The sequence below is a fragment of the Colobus angolensis genome, unplaced genomic scaffold, assembly GCF_000951035.1.
Source record: "Colobus angolensis palliatus isolate OR3802 unplaced genomic scaffold, Cang.pa_1.0 Scaffold26, whole genome shotgun sequence".
Lineage (NCBI taxonomy): Eukaryota > Metazoa > Chordata > Mammalia > Primates > Cercopithecidae > Colobus > Colobus angolensis.
In genome coordinates this window covers 11,050,864-11,064,298 of record NW_012115821.1, presented here as the reverse complement: position 1 = coordinate 11,064,298, position 13,435 = coordinate 11,050,864, and the positions used below count along the sequence as shown (strand labels likewise).

The window sequence follows — 13,435 nt, the reverse complement described above, 5'->3', positions numbered from 1 at the left end:
AGAGAGAGAGAGAGAGAGGGAGGGAGGGAGGAAGGAAGGAAGGAAGGGAGGGAAGAAAGAAAGAGAAAATTGGCTGACAAAGAATGGATACTAATGAAATAATAGCTGCTATTGAATTTATCATTCACGTCAGTAGCAGCAGTAGCACCGTCATCACCACTACCATCACCTAGTCTAGATTCTTAAGGCCTGGAACCCAGGGTTGGAAGAAACTGTTGTCCTTTTGCCTCATACATCAGCAAAGTGTGCATAGGGCTCTTAGGAATTGGGAAGCAGGAATTCAAATTTGTACACCATTACTGTCTTCTAGCTGATGCCACCATTTTTTGTCAGTCATTTATACTAAAATATACTAACTTAGATGGGTGCAGAATTTAAGAAGTTACACAAGCACTTAGCACACATGCTATCCGATCCTCACAAAAAACCTGAGAGTAGTTATTATTTCAGAGAAGTTAGTGGACTTGCCCAAAGTCACACTGCCAGTCCTCACAGTCATCTGAAGAGCTAGACTTGAATCCAGGTATTTTGATTCCAAACCTAGTGCTTTTTTCTCTACTTCTTGTCTATACTTCTGTTTTCATTATACCACCTTGCCAAGGAAACAGACACTCACCAGACACACTATAGAGTAAAACACACCTGACATCCTCTAGAATTCTTCTTGGATCCTGGAACATGGTTCTTCCTATTGTCTCTAATTATAAACCTCACATTTACAGAAGCAGTCTGTATTTTTTGAACATCTTCTTTATTAGCAGTAATTGGTCCCTTCTGCAGTATGTTTGTTTGATTTTTAACAGACACAGTTCAAGATGAACTCAAATCTGTTCAATACCAATCTTTCTAGAAACCAATTTTCCAAATATCCTTTTGTAACAGAAAACTGCAGACCATCTTTCCTGCTTCTAAAATACAGTCACTTTCATAAATGTTGTCCATTCATTCTGGCACTGAGTATTCATAAAGCCACTACTCATTGCTAGGCACTATGCAGCCACAGGTTAGAGTAAGTGCCATTGTAAAGCATCAACAGGTAAAATGATAAAGTAGTCACTCACATATTCTTCAGGGGCTGGAGAAGCCCAGAGAATGACTCCAGACAGGGTGGTCAAAGGTCCACTTCTCACTCTTCAGAAAAAAAACACAAATAAGCATACCTTGATATAGAAAGTCTAATATGAAAATCCAGTAAGTGGAAATATGAGCTCACAGAATGGATGATTTAGAAATGGATTATCTACTTTAACACGAGAATTTGATACAGGATTTTTCTTGAGCACTTTCCTAATACAAACACATTTTATATTTATATCCCTACTAAATTTAATTTACATCTATATAAATTATACAACTTTTATATAATATAACTTTTATATTTAAATATAATTTATATTTAAGTTAATTAAATATAATTTATATTATATTTAATATAAATATAAAAGTTGGATGCTATTTATAAAAACTCAATTAATAATAAAATGAAACAGCTACTGCCAAAAACCTGCATACAGAGACATTAAAAGAAATATGGGGCTGGGTGCTGGTGGCTCATGCCTGTAATCCCAGCACTTAGGGAGGCTAAGGCAGGCAGATCAATTGAGATCAGGAGTTCAAGACCAGAATGCCACATGGCAAAACTTTTCTACTAAAAATACAAAAATTAGCCGGGCATGTGCCTGTAGTCCCAGCTATTTGGGAGGCTGAGGCAGGAGAATCACTTGAACCTGGGAGGCAGAGGTTGCAGTGAGCTGAGATTGCACCACTGCACTCCAGCCTGGGCAGCAGAGTGAAACTGTGTCTCAAAAAAGAAAAAAGAAAAAGAAGAAAAGAAAAGAGAGAAGGGAAAAGGGAAAAAATGGGAAAAGGGGAAAGGGAAGGGAAGGGAAGGGAAGGGAAGGGAAGAAGGTACCAAGAAGTAGAAAGGAACAGGGAGAAAGAAAACAGTTATTCAATGTTTTTGGAGACCCAAGCACAGAGTTTTGGCATAATTTATTTAGTCCATAAAACAACTCTGCATTTTAGGGATCATCCACATTTTACAACAAAGGAAACCCAGTTTCAGTGAGATAAGCTTATTTGTCCAAGATCTCTCAGCTGGTAAGTGACAAAACCAAAACATAAAAATCTGATCTACATCCAGCAACTGTATCCCACCCATTCTATAAAGCAAGAGTCGGCACACCACAGCCCACAGGGCCAGATTTGGACAGCAGCCTCTTGATACCACCACAAATTAAGAATGATTTTTACATTTTAAAAGCACTGAAAAAATTCAAAAGAATTATATTTCATGACACATGAAAGTTTTATAAAACTCAGATGTCATTGGTACACAGCCATGTTTACCTACTGTCTAGGGTTGCTTTCAAACTACAAGATGGTGTTGAGCAGTTGTGAAAGAATCAGTAGGGTCCCAAGGCCTAAAATACTGACTGTCTGGCCCTTTACAAAAAAAGTTTGCTAACCCCTGAGGTAGAGAAAAGGATCCATAGAAATAAAAGTAACAAACACTCTTAGAAATGTGACTTCAAAAATGAGAGACAAAAGCATGCAAAGAATGGCTATAAAACGCACCTGAAAGAATTTAACCTAATGGCAGTTGCCTGAGGCACAACTTTCTCAGTTTCACCTGAAGGTTTCATTTTTCTGGCCCTGTCTCCCGGTGAGGAAGACCTAAGTCAACCTTGTGACAGGGATTTATCACGTCTTAACTTGAGCAATGCTGCATTCCCACCAGCACTCTCAGAATGGAGGCCACACAATGTCTCCATTCCTGCATTCATTGGCTCAATTCGGTTTCTGAAAAACGCGAATTTAGTTCCAGGCATGGTTTCAAGCTGTTTTTGTTGATTTTCCACTATACTGTCTTCTCTAAATATTTTCTGGTTCAAGTGCACACGCTCAATTATGAAAATGAATTCTTACAAACAGCCTGATCTGGGCGGATACTTAACTCACACCATGAAGCTCAAACTTTCAAGTACAGGGAAAAGTATTTCTTTTTCTTTTCCATCTTCAGGCTACAAGGTTGAAAGCCAGAAGCTATGTGTTATAAAATGTCCCTAGTTTTTCCCATAGTTTGTAGCACACATACGTTGATCTCTACGTCTTTGCCATTTACTTGTGTGTGGTCATCCCCAATTAGTGGGTCATTTTGTACTTTTCATAAATTCTAAGTCAATACTTAGGGCGTACACCTAAGTCAAAGATGGCCTCCACCATGAAGGAAAAAAATTACTACATTTCAACGAAAACCTACACATCATCTATAAACACACTCTTTCCAGCTGTCTGACTCTAGTCTTGTACAATGTCTTTGAGCTATTTTGCACCACTTTGTAAGTTATAGATAACTGATAGCTACATATAAATTCCGTCTTACAGGTTGTGATTTTAATTGACTTCCTATTGTGGAAAAAACAGTTTTATCTCGATTTGCAACTCATCTTAACACTCTTTTATTTCACATAAATTTGTGCCATTTTGACTTTTCCTTTGAGCCAGTTATAACATCTGCCTGGTTCTCTCAATCATATAAGTAAAATAAAATCTTTAGCATGTGTTCATTTTTATACCTATATGAGTCATAACTTTACCTTTTACTGAAAATTATCTTTTAACAACCCAAAAGGTTAGTAAGAATTCAGATTTATTTCAAAATCTATCTTTAAAAATTTTAAATTTTGAGTGATATTCACCTTTAATATGAATTTAGTTGTTGAGTGATATTCACCTTTAATATGAATTTAGTTGGAAGTAATATTAAATTAGTTTAAATCATATGGAAAAATGAAATGTGATGAGAAGTGAATTTCTTTGTTCCCTTTTATTGCTTTTAAAATGATGCAAGACAAAAATTGTGCAGAGGAGCAAGAAACAAATGTTAAACAAAAATTATTCTGACGTGTGTTAAAATGGTGAAGAAGACTTTATTAAGGACTATTGCAATAGCAGTATTGCAACAGGGGAGAGAGATCAGGTTCAACTCCAAATGCAACAAAGATAGATAGCCAGGGATTTATAGCGAGTGTTATTGCAGATAAGGGGTTCAGTGGGTAGAAAACTACTGAAAGGAGTAAGGGAATTCTTGCTAAATTAATTCCTAACAGGATTCTTGCTAAAGGCAGGCCAAGGACTTAGACATCAAGGGTTGGGTGAGAAACTTGATTAGATATCATGGTGATCAGCTATTACTTAACAAGATTATTGCTAAATCCAGGCTAGAAAGAGCAAATACAGGAATGAGGTCTGGGGCCAAGGTCACTAGTTGAGAAGAGGGCTCTGAGGAGTCTAAATAAAATTCGGGCAAGGAGAAATCTTCGTCATAGGTAACAGCAAATTTATAAAAGGACAATTCAATTCAATAATTCTTGTCCTCAATGAATTTATAATCTAGTGAAAAGAGATAATTAAGTCACCACAATTTGGTCAAACTACCTTGGTTTTACTTTGCAATTAAATTGTATTCCCATATGAATCTATATGTAAATAATCTCTTTAAAGGAAAAAAAAATGAGAAGTTAAAGTTATTTCTATGTCTATAACATTTTTTTTTTTAACTTTTAAGTTTAGGGGTACATATGCAGGTTTGTTACGTAGGTAAACCTGTGTCATGAGGGTTTGTTGTGCAGATTATTTCATTACCCACATGTTAAGCCTAGTACCCAATAATTATTTTTCCTGATCCTCTCCCTCCTCTCTCCCACCCTCCAATAGGCCCTAGTGTATGTTGTTCCCTTCTATGTGTCCATGTGTTCTCATCATTTTGCTCCCACTTATAAATGAGAATATGCAGCATTTGGTTTTCTGTTCCTGTGTTCGTTTGCTAAGGATAATGGCCTCCATCTCATCCGTGTTCCTGCAAAGGACATGATCTTGTTCTTTTTTTGGCTGCATAGTATTTAATGGTGCATATGTACCACATTTTCTTTATCCAATCTATCATTGATGGGTGTTTAGGTTGATTCCATGTCTTTGCTATTGTGAATAGTGTTGCAATGAACATATGCATGCACGTGTGTTTATAATACAATGATTTCTATTCCTTCAGGTATATAGCCAAGATTTTTCCATAATCCCACTGGTATTATATATCCCCAAAAAAATCCCACTGGTATTATATACCCAAAAAATACCAATGAGATTATCAGACTGTTGGGCCAAATGGTATTTCTGTCTTTAAGTCTCTGAGGAATCACTATACTATCTTCCACAATGGTTAAACTAATTTACACTCCCACCAAAGGTGTATAAACGTTCTTTTTTCTCCACAACCTCACTAGCGTCTGTTATTTTTTTGGCTTGTTAATAGTTGCCATTCTGACTGGTGTGAGATGGTATCTCATTGTGGTTTTGATTTGCATTTCTCTAATGATCAGTGATGTTGAGCTTTTTTGCACATGATTGTTGGCCGCATGTATGTCTTCTTTTGAAAAGTGTCTGTTCAAGTCCTTTGCCCACTTTTTTATGGGGTTCTTTTTTTCTTGTAAATTTGTTAAGTTCCTTACAGATGGTGGATATTAGACCTCTGTCAAATGCATAGTTTGCAAAATATTCTCCCATTCTGTAGGCTGTCTGTTTAGTCTGCTGATAGTTCCTTTTGTTATACAGAAGCTCTTTAATTATCTCTATAATCTTAATTTATAGACTAAAATATTAATTTGAAAATATACCAACTAAAATGCATCATGCACCTAAATCAAGGGTTTTATAAAATACACTGAAACAGAAACTAAACATACACTATTTATTCCACTTTCATATAAGCAAAAGATACCACTACTGGCCACCAACCTCACTACTCTCAGCCTGTAAAACATTTGTGAAATCTAAACATCACCACTCACTACATTAAAATAAAATGGCAACAAATTTCCACAAGTCTTTTTACTCAAGGTGTGGTGCCCCAACCCAGCAATCTGAGCATCACCTGGCACTTGTTATAAATGCAGACTCTCAGGCCCCACCTGCTGAATCTACATTGTACCAAGATCCCCAGAAAATTCTTATGCACATGAAAGTTTGAAAAACACAGATCCAGGAGTGTGTGAAAGCATAACTACTGCTAGAATTGTTAGCATATTCCCTTATTCATTTTTTTTTTTTTTTTTTTTGAGACGGAGTCTTGCTCTGTCGCCCAGGCTGGAGTGCAGTGGCCGGATCTCAGCTCACTGCAAGCTCCGCCTCCTGGGTTTACGCCATTCTCCTGCCTCAGCCTCCGGAGTAGCTGGGACTACAGGTGCCCGCCACCTCGCCCGGCTAGTTTTTTGTATTTTTTAGTAGAGACGGGGTTTCACTGTGTTAGCCAGGATGGTCTCGATCTCCTGACCTCGTGATCCGCCTGTCTCGGCCTCCCAAAGTGCTGGGATTACAGGCTTGAGCCACTGCGCCCGGCCTCATCTTTTTTTTTAATGAAACTAAATGTAGTGGTTTTTCTGATAGAGATGGAGGGGGGAAAAGACATTTTGCTGTGACCAAAGTTGCCACACTTTTTGCCTAAGGGTGGACCTAAAGTTTCATGTCAGTCATTTCGTTTTGTGAGCAAAATCGAAGTCATGGGGAAAAAGGAGAGGGTGCAGAAAGAAGAAAATTGTGAATACACAGAATTCTATCTTGGAAGATAGAAAACAATCTCAATTATATATATAGTATATGTCCTCAATGCAGTAATGGTTAAATAAACTATGACACAACTACGCAAGAGCATATATGAAGACATCAAAAATAACAAGGTCATCTTTCAAGTACCAAGATGCAATGATCTCTAATGTAAACTTAGCTTAAAATATGCAAGGGGAAAAATGCAAGGACAGCACAGTGTATATAATGACTTATTATTCATGTAAGGAAAGGTACATAAGTGTGTATATGCATAGAACATCTCTGGAATGACACACAAGAAAGACACACAATGGTTACTGCCCAGAGGGGAGCTGAGGTACGAGGGACAGAAATGGAGGGAGACTGACATTCCACTGTGCAGCTTTTAACATCTTTTGAATTATGTGATAGTATTATCCAATTAAAACAATATTTTAATCTAAGCACTGAAGAATTCCTAAAAAGTAGATAAAATACAGTTACCAAGATAATAAAGGAACCCCTTCTTCATTTTCCCTCATAGATGGTTATATGACTATATCCAAACACTTTCTGTGAGTTACAGATCTGAGAAGTTGTATGTAAAATTCACTACACTGGAGCTTAAATCCATGTTCCTAGAATGTTCCTCACTGCCCCACACAACCCCCGAGAGCCCCCACTGATGCCAGTTCTCTCTGCAATACAAACTAAACCTCTTCCTCTCTCGGCTGTGAACACATTTGCAGAAGGCTATTGTGGTTTTCCTTAGACTGGGGTCAGAATGGCCAGCAGGGGCAGGCAGGGATCGTAAATGAGTAAAGCAGGCCTAGCCAACACAAAGTGAGCCTTTACCCCTCCACCTGCAATGAAGCAGGGCAGCAACTATTCTGCTCCAAGGAAACACTACCATGGAGGAGACAGGACTAGATGTTGCCATGTCTTCCCAGGGATGTCAGAAGCTGATAAATTTATTTTAAATACCTCGATTTAAAAATGTTAATATTTTAAACTAATTTTTTAAAAACACTGTGCAGACCAAATAAAATACATGTGCAGCTAGATGTAACCTACAAGTTCATAACCCATCCTGTCATCTTTCCTGTATGGAACCATGAAAATTTCTCTGTTCATTGTTTTCTCATTGGAGCTGCTGAAAAGAAAAAAAAAAAAAATCTCTTTTTAAAAAACTCAAACAGCTGTATTTTGGAGATTTGACAATTTATTAATCTATCACTCCAAAAAGTGCTGGATAATTTATTTGATAGTAACTGTGCTTGCCTAAAAACTAAAAATAACCACATTGTATGTGTGTGTATGTTGTTTCTAAAGACCTGTGGTATTTATTATTGTTAGAATGCTTTTGATGCCTTTGGTGGTACAAACTGTGAGGTATCTCTGATGGATCACATTTCACTGTATTTCACAGAATATATGTATACAGTCCATCAAACCTGAAAGTTTCATAGAAAAAAATACAAATTACCACTCTACTTTGTGAGAACCTAAAGAGACTGTTAGATTATAAAAAAGAAAATTGAGGGATAAATTTAACACTTAAAAGTGACTCTTTTAGCTGGAGGTTTGGACACCCAGCCAGGTTAAGGAGAAGTAGCTTTATGCACACATCTTAACAGCAGTCTGAATATCCAGTCTTCACTACTCTTTGCTTAAAGCCCAATACCTACTGAGCCATCCCAGCCAGCATGTCCCTTCTAACTTGTCATCCTGTTTGTTATCACTCTATGCCCTCTGCAGTACTCTGGACTTTGAATGTGAGATTGCTTTATTTAAGTGAACTGCAATTGAAAAAAGAATTATTTTGATTGAATCTTGACCTGCAGTAATTGGGAACTTATGTAAGGACCCCATGATACTCATATTAAGGTTGATGGGAGTGTGGGAGGATCCCACTACTAAAGGCTGGGCACAGAAGAGGGATAATGGAAACTGCAGGTGCTAGAAAGGTACCAACATACATCTTTCCCCTATAGTACATGGACTCAGTTTTTACATGTGGCTATGCTTTCTATTCTGCTTAAGTAACATAAAAACTGATTAGGAAACTCAAGATCTTGTACTACAAATAAAATCTGCATACATTGCTTATGGTCTAAAGTAAGCACAACAACTGACAATTCTTACAGAGTCTCAAAACCAAAAACCACCATGATAAAACAATTAAACTGCAATGCTGAGGAAAGAGACATTTAATTATAGATATAATTTATGTGAATAAGTATAATCATTTTAAATTTCTAAATAAATAGGCATGTCATTAAATATAAAGCATCAGGAAAGGATTTCAAAATCTATATGGTCCATCTGCGTTGGCAAATTTGATCTATTCAGAGTTTACTCTGGGGGGGGGGGACTAATGATTCCATCTTTATAGCCCAACTGTTGGTTAACTGCCAAATGAAAATGCTTGATTCAGCATGTATTTTCTATAAGAAAGGTATTTTTCACATGCTATAGCCAGGCCAACCTGTGTCTTCAATTGTTGTTAAAACACTGGTATATCTTTAAATCTTTTCCACTTACTAATTTCAGCAGATTATTTGTATACATTTCTCAGGCTATTCTGATATTTCAAATACCTTGAAAATGTTGTAGCTACATAAATTAAATGGGCAATCAAGATGTCACCATGCAATTCTATGCAATATATACTTGCAATGGGATGTTTGTGAGGGTACCATTATCCAAACTGGCCTATTCATCAGCCTTTCTAGAACTTTAGAGATAGGAGTCAGTCAGCTGGGTTCCAGTCACAGTGAATGGCATGGAATGATCTTGAGGAAACCACAAAGCACATCTTCCTATGTCTGCATTTCCTCATCTGTTAAATGAAGACCCGGATCCTAACAGGACTTCTGTGAAACCCTCATGAAAGGTTAAGAAAAGAATAAAGAACATGACAAAGGTAAGGTTTACATGCTCTTATTGTGGCAGGAGGGAAACAAAAAAAGAAAAGCAGAAATGCATATAAATACCTCACAGTCTGCCACACAAAACACACATTTAAAAAACAATAACAGGCCAGGCGCGGTGGCTCAAGCCTGTAATCCCAGCACTTCGGGAGGCCGAGACAGGCGGATCACGAGGTCAGGAGATCGAGACCATCCTGGCTAACACGGTGAAACCCCGTCTCTACTAAAAAAAGTACAAAAAACTAGCCGGGCGAGGTGGCGGGCACCTGTAGTCCCAGCTACTCGGGAGGCTGAGGCAGGAGAATGGCGTGAACCCAGGAGGCGGAGCTTGCAGTGAGCTGAGATCCGGCCACTGCACTCCAGCCCGGGCGACAGAGCGAGACTCCGTCTCAGAAAAAAAAAAAAAAAAAACAATAACAAAAAACAACAAAAACAAGCAACCAAAAATAATTAACAGTAGTTCAAGTAATTTAAACCTGTATTCTCTCCTGAAGAAATACCAGATGGGTAAAATATACTCCCAAGCCACCACAAACTCTCCTAAAATCCCTTTGTCCATTTCTGCCACTTTCAACATCCACTTTCCACCCAGATGCCAGCTTGACCACCTCCCCCATCAAAGTCACCAGACTGAACTTTAGGAAAGTCTTCATTAAATAGTGAACACATGACATATACCATCAACTTAGCTTGACCTTACAACATAGGTGCTGTGGTTTGAATGATGGTGTCCCTTCCAAAATTAAATCTAATTAATTAATAATTGATTACATTGTTGACACTTAAGCCCCAGTGCAACAGTATTGGGAGATGTGGTCCTTGGGAAGTGATTAAGTCATGAGGGCAAGGCTCTTATGACCAGGATTAGCACTCTTATAAAAGGGCTTGAGGTCAAAAGGAGTACTCTCTTGCTCATCTGTCCCTCCTGCCATGTGAGAACACGGTGTACTTCCCTCCAGAGGATGCAGCAACAAAGCACCATCTTGGAATCAGAGAGCAGCCCTCAACAGACACCAGTCCTACTGGTGTATTGTTCTTGGACTTCTCAGCCTCCAGAACTGTGACAAATTTCTGCAGTTTACAAATGATCAAGTCTGTGGTATTTTGCTTATAGCAGCACAAACAGACTAAGACAACGGATAACTAATCTAAGTTCCAAAACTAGTGGGCTTTTGACATGCCTTGGAAGTAGACAGATAAAGCAGTAGCCAAGACCTTTTCTCATCTTTGCATAAGCAAATCATAATTGACAAACATTAGTATCTCACAGCATTCAACAAAGTGGCAATAAGTAAACAGAGAAGTGATGAACATACAGAATCAAAGGGCTGACGTGGGTTTGAGGGTTCTCTGGGTTGTGGGGCATCCCATGGTCAAGGAATGAAAGTCTTCCTTGAATAACTATCTCTGGAGTTTCAGCCATCGAGGCTTTTGGAGACAAAGACAATTGATATGCTTGGATCCATCAAATAACATATCAGCAATTCATGCCCCACTGATAGTAGGAAAGTGCTACAATCATTTTATTTCAAAAAGAGCATAAAGATTTACACCAGATGTCAAGGCTAGATGTTGTTCTGCCACCAGGAAACTTACTGTGTGAGACATACAAAAAATTAAACACCTCAGGAAATACAGCTTTCTGGAAAACACTGATACCTCTTCTTTTTATTGTTACATTTTTCTAATGAATCTTTCACTGCAACAACTTATGCAGAGAAGTTATGTATCCTGGAATTATTCCACTTTTTGATAACTATTTTTAAAGCTTTATGCTTTATAAAGATTTTTTATTCTCCCAATTCACTTAGGAATCTGCAGTATCTACCTTGCGGTTAACTTGAAACTCAATTTCACAGCTAATTCTAACTAAATGTCTTCTCTAGCTTTCCAGATGTCATCTAACCAGTTATATTCTCACTGATCCAGGAGCATATTCAAAGAGACAGAGAAGAACGGGCATGATGCTGGTGAAGTTTAAACTTCAGGGTCTCTGTCGCATGGGCCCTCGGAGTGCTGAGAGTCCTTAGGAGTCCATGTTCCAGCTGGGAGGAAACATGAAGAGACATTTCTCTGTAAGCATTTGTGGCAAAGAGATCTTGAAAGAAAGGGAACCACGTGATTTAGCTGAATCATTTTGAAATAAATACTTATCTTTGCATTTAATTTTGTATTCATTATCTTGTCCTCTTTTTCTTAAAGAGGACCTCCCAAACTGTAGGAGCTTCCAACTCCACTAAACCTGAGTCTGCCTGATACAAGGGAAGGCATGTAAAAATACTTCTTAGTTTGTACTCTCCACTGCACAAGCTTTCAGTCTATAAAAAAAACTCCTGATCTTTCAAAATAAAAAATAAAGGTTGGGGAGGGGGCTGTAAAAAGTTACTTTAAATGTATATTTCTAAGAATGCTGATTTCATTATGTATTTTCCAATACCAAAATATAAAATAAAATAAAACCTGCAGAACTTCTGGCTCTTTGACATTTCTCCCCAGTGACTTAAAACTTTCAGATGAATGGGACATCTGGGTTCTGAGAAGAATGGTGTATTATTACTGCTCTCCACAATAGCAGGCCTAAGTGGATTTTTCATGTTTAGACTAGGAAACATAAAAAGCAAACCTATCTCACATGACTGATACGTTTGCCTTTAACAAAACAACTCCGGCCAAAAATTATTAGAAAACAGATCCGCAGCCCCACTGGACTCTGAAGCAATGTAATTAGGTAGTCCAACACCACATTTTGTCAAAAAATTCTGACAACCTAATAACCAGATTGTCATCAGATAGACATTGAAAAATGATACCGCGTTTGCTCCAGCATTAAAATACCACCACTTTCTGGGTTTATTTTTTTTTTTGTTCTGTAAAAATAAAAATAAAAAATCTATCAGTGATGCATCCCATTGGTCTGGATGGTGTTTAAATGAGTCTGTGCCACTTGAAGGATGGCAGAGGAAGTTTTGTTTTCATTTAAAGTTTAAGAAAGAATTCTTCTTCGGACCACCTGCTTGATGTTAATCATGAAATCCCTATGTGTTAAGGGGGCAATTATAAAAGGGAATGCTAATAACAATACTAACCGGCATTTATTGAGTGTTTAGATTGTGCCAGGCACTGGGTTTCATTCTCTGTATTATCAGACTCCCAACAACCTTTGGTGAGAGGTGCTACCGTTAGCCTCATTTTCAGAGGTTGAAGGGAGGCCTATCAAGCCACACCCAACAGATGCCACCTTATGTTCTTAACCTCTGCAATGTGTTGCTGAGAAGATGGTTAATTTGGATTTGATGGGGTGAGGTGGTGGGCACTGGGGGTAAGAGGTGTTCTTTTCAAGAAAACCATTCTATATGTGGCCTTCCAAAAGCTAGTAATCTAGTATGTAGTCTGGCTTGTAAGCCAAATTTTATGTATAGTGTGACACTGAAGAAAAAAATGTTATAATTATAGATTATTCACACAGTTAATGCAATTAAATAGAAAAAGGTAGAAACACTAAGATATAGCCTTAGGTTCAAATATACTCTAGCCTCCATTTAATTAGTCAATTATAAAAAATTGTCCACTAACCTGTACAAGAATAAACCTCAGGGAGTACATTTCTAAGATGACCTTTGGAACTCTGGTATCTGAAAATCTTACCATTTTATCTATTAGGATATAAATGAGTTATCTGGTGCAAATCACTGTCAAATTTGCACATACAAATGGTGTGGCTGACAGTCATTAATAATTCAATGACACCAATTTTTTCTCCAAACACATGAAAACACCCCAGACTACTCTCAGATTCTCAGTTAGCCATGCCATGGCTAGATTTGCAAGGCAATGTAAAGTTTCCAAAGTATTTTTCCACCCTGTGATTTCATTTGACATCCACGAGCCTACACTATGTCTTTTTCTTTCTTTCTTTCTTT

The 13,435-nt window shown here is 37.8% G+C and overlaps 1 protein-coding gene across 1 annotated transcript in view; it reads right to left on the bottom strand.

The window, feature by feature from the left end:
* FHIT (fragile histidine triad) overlaps positions 1-13,435 on the bottom strand; it is a 1,487,281-nt gene that overhangs the window by 1,418,524 nt on the left and 55,322 nt on the right. The window contains exon 3 of the mRNA XM_011947204.1: positions 8,069-8,072. The gene's annotated coding sequence lies outside the window, so the exon portion shown is untranslated. The remainder of the gene's footprint in view (positions 1-8,068; positions 8,073-13,435) is intronic.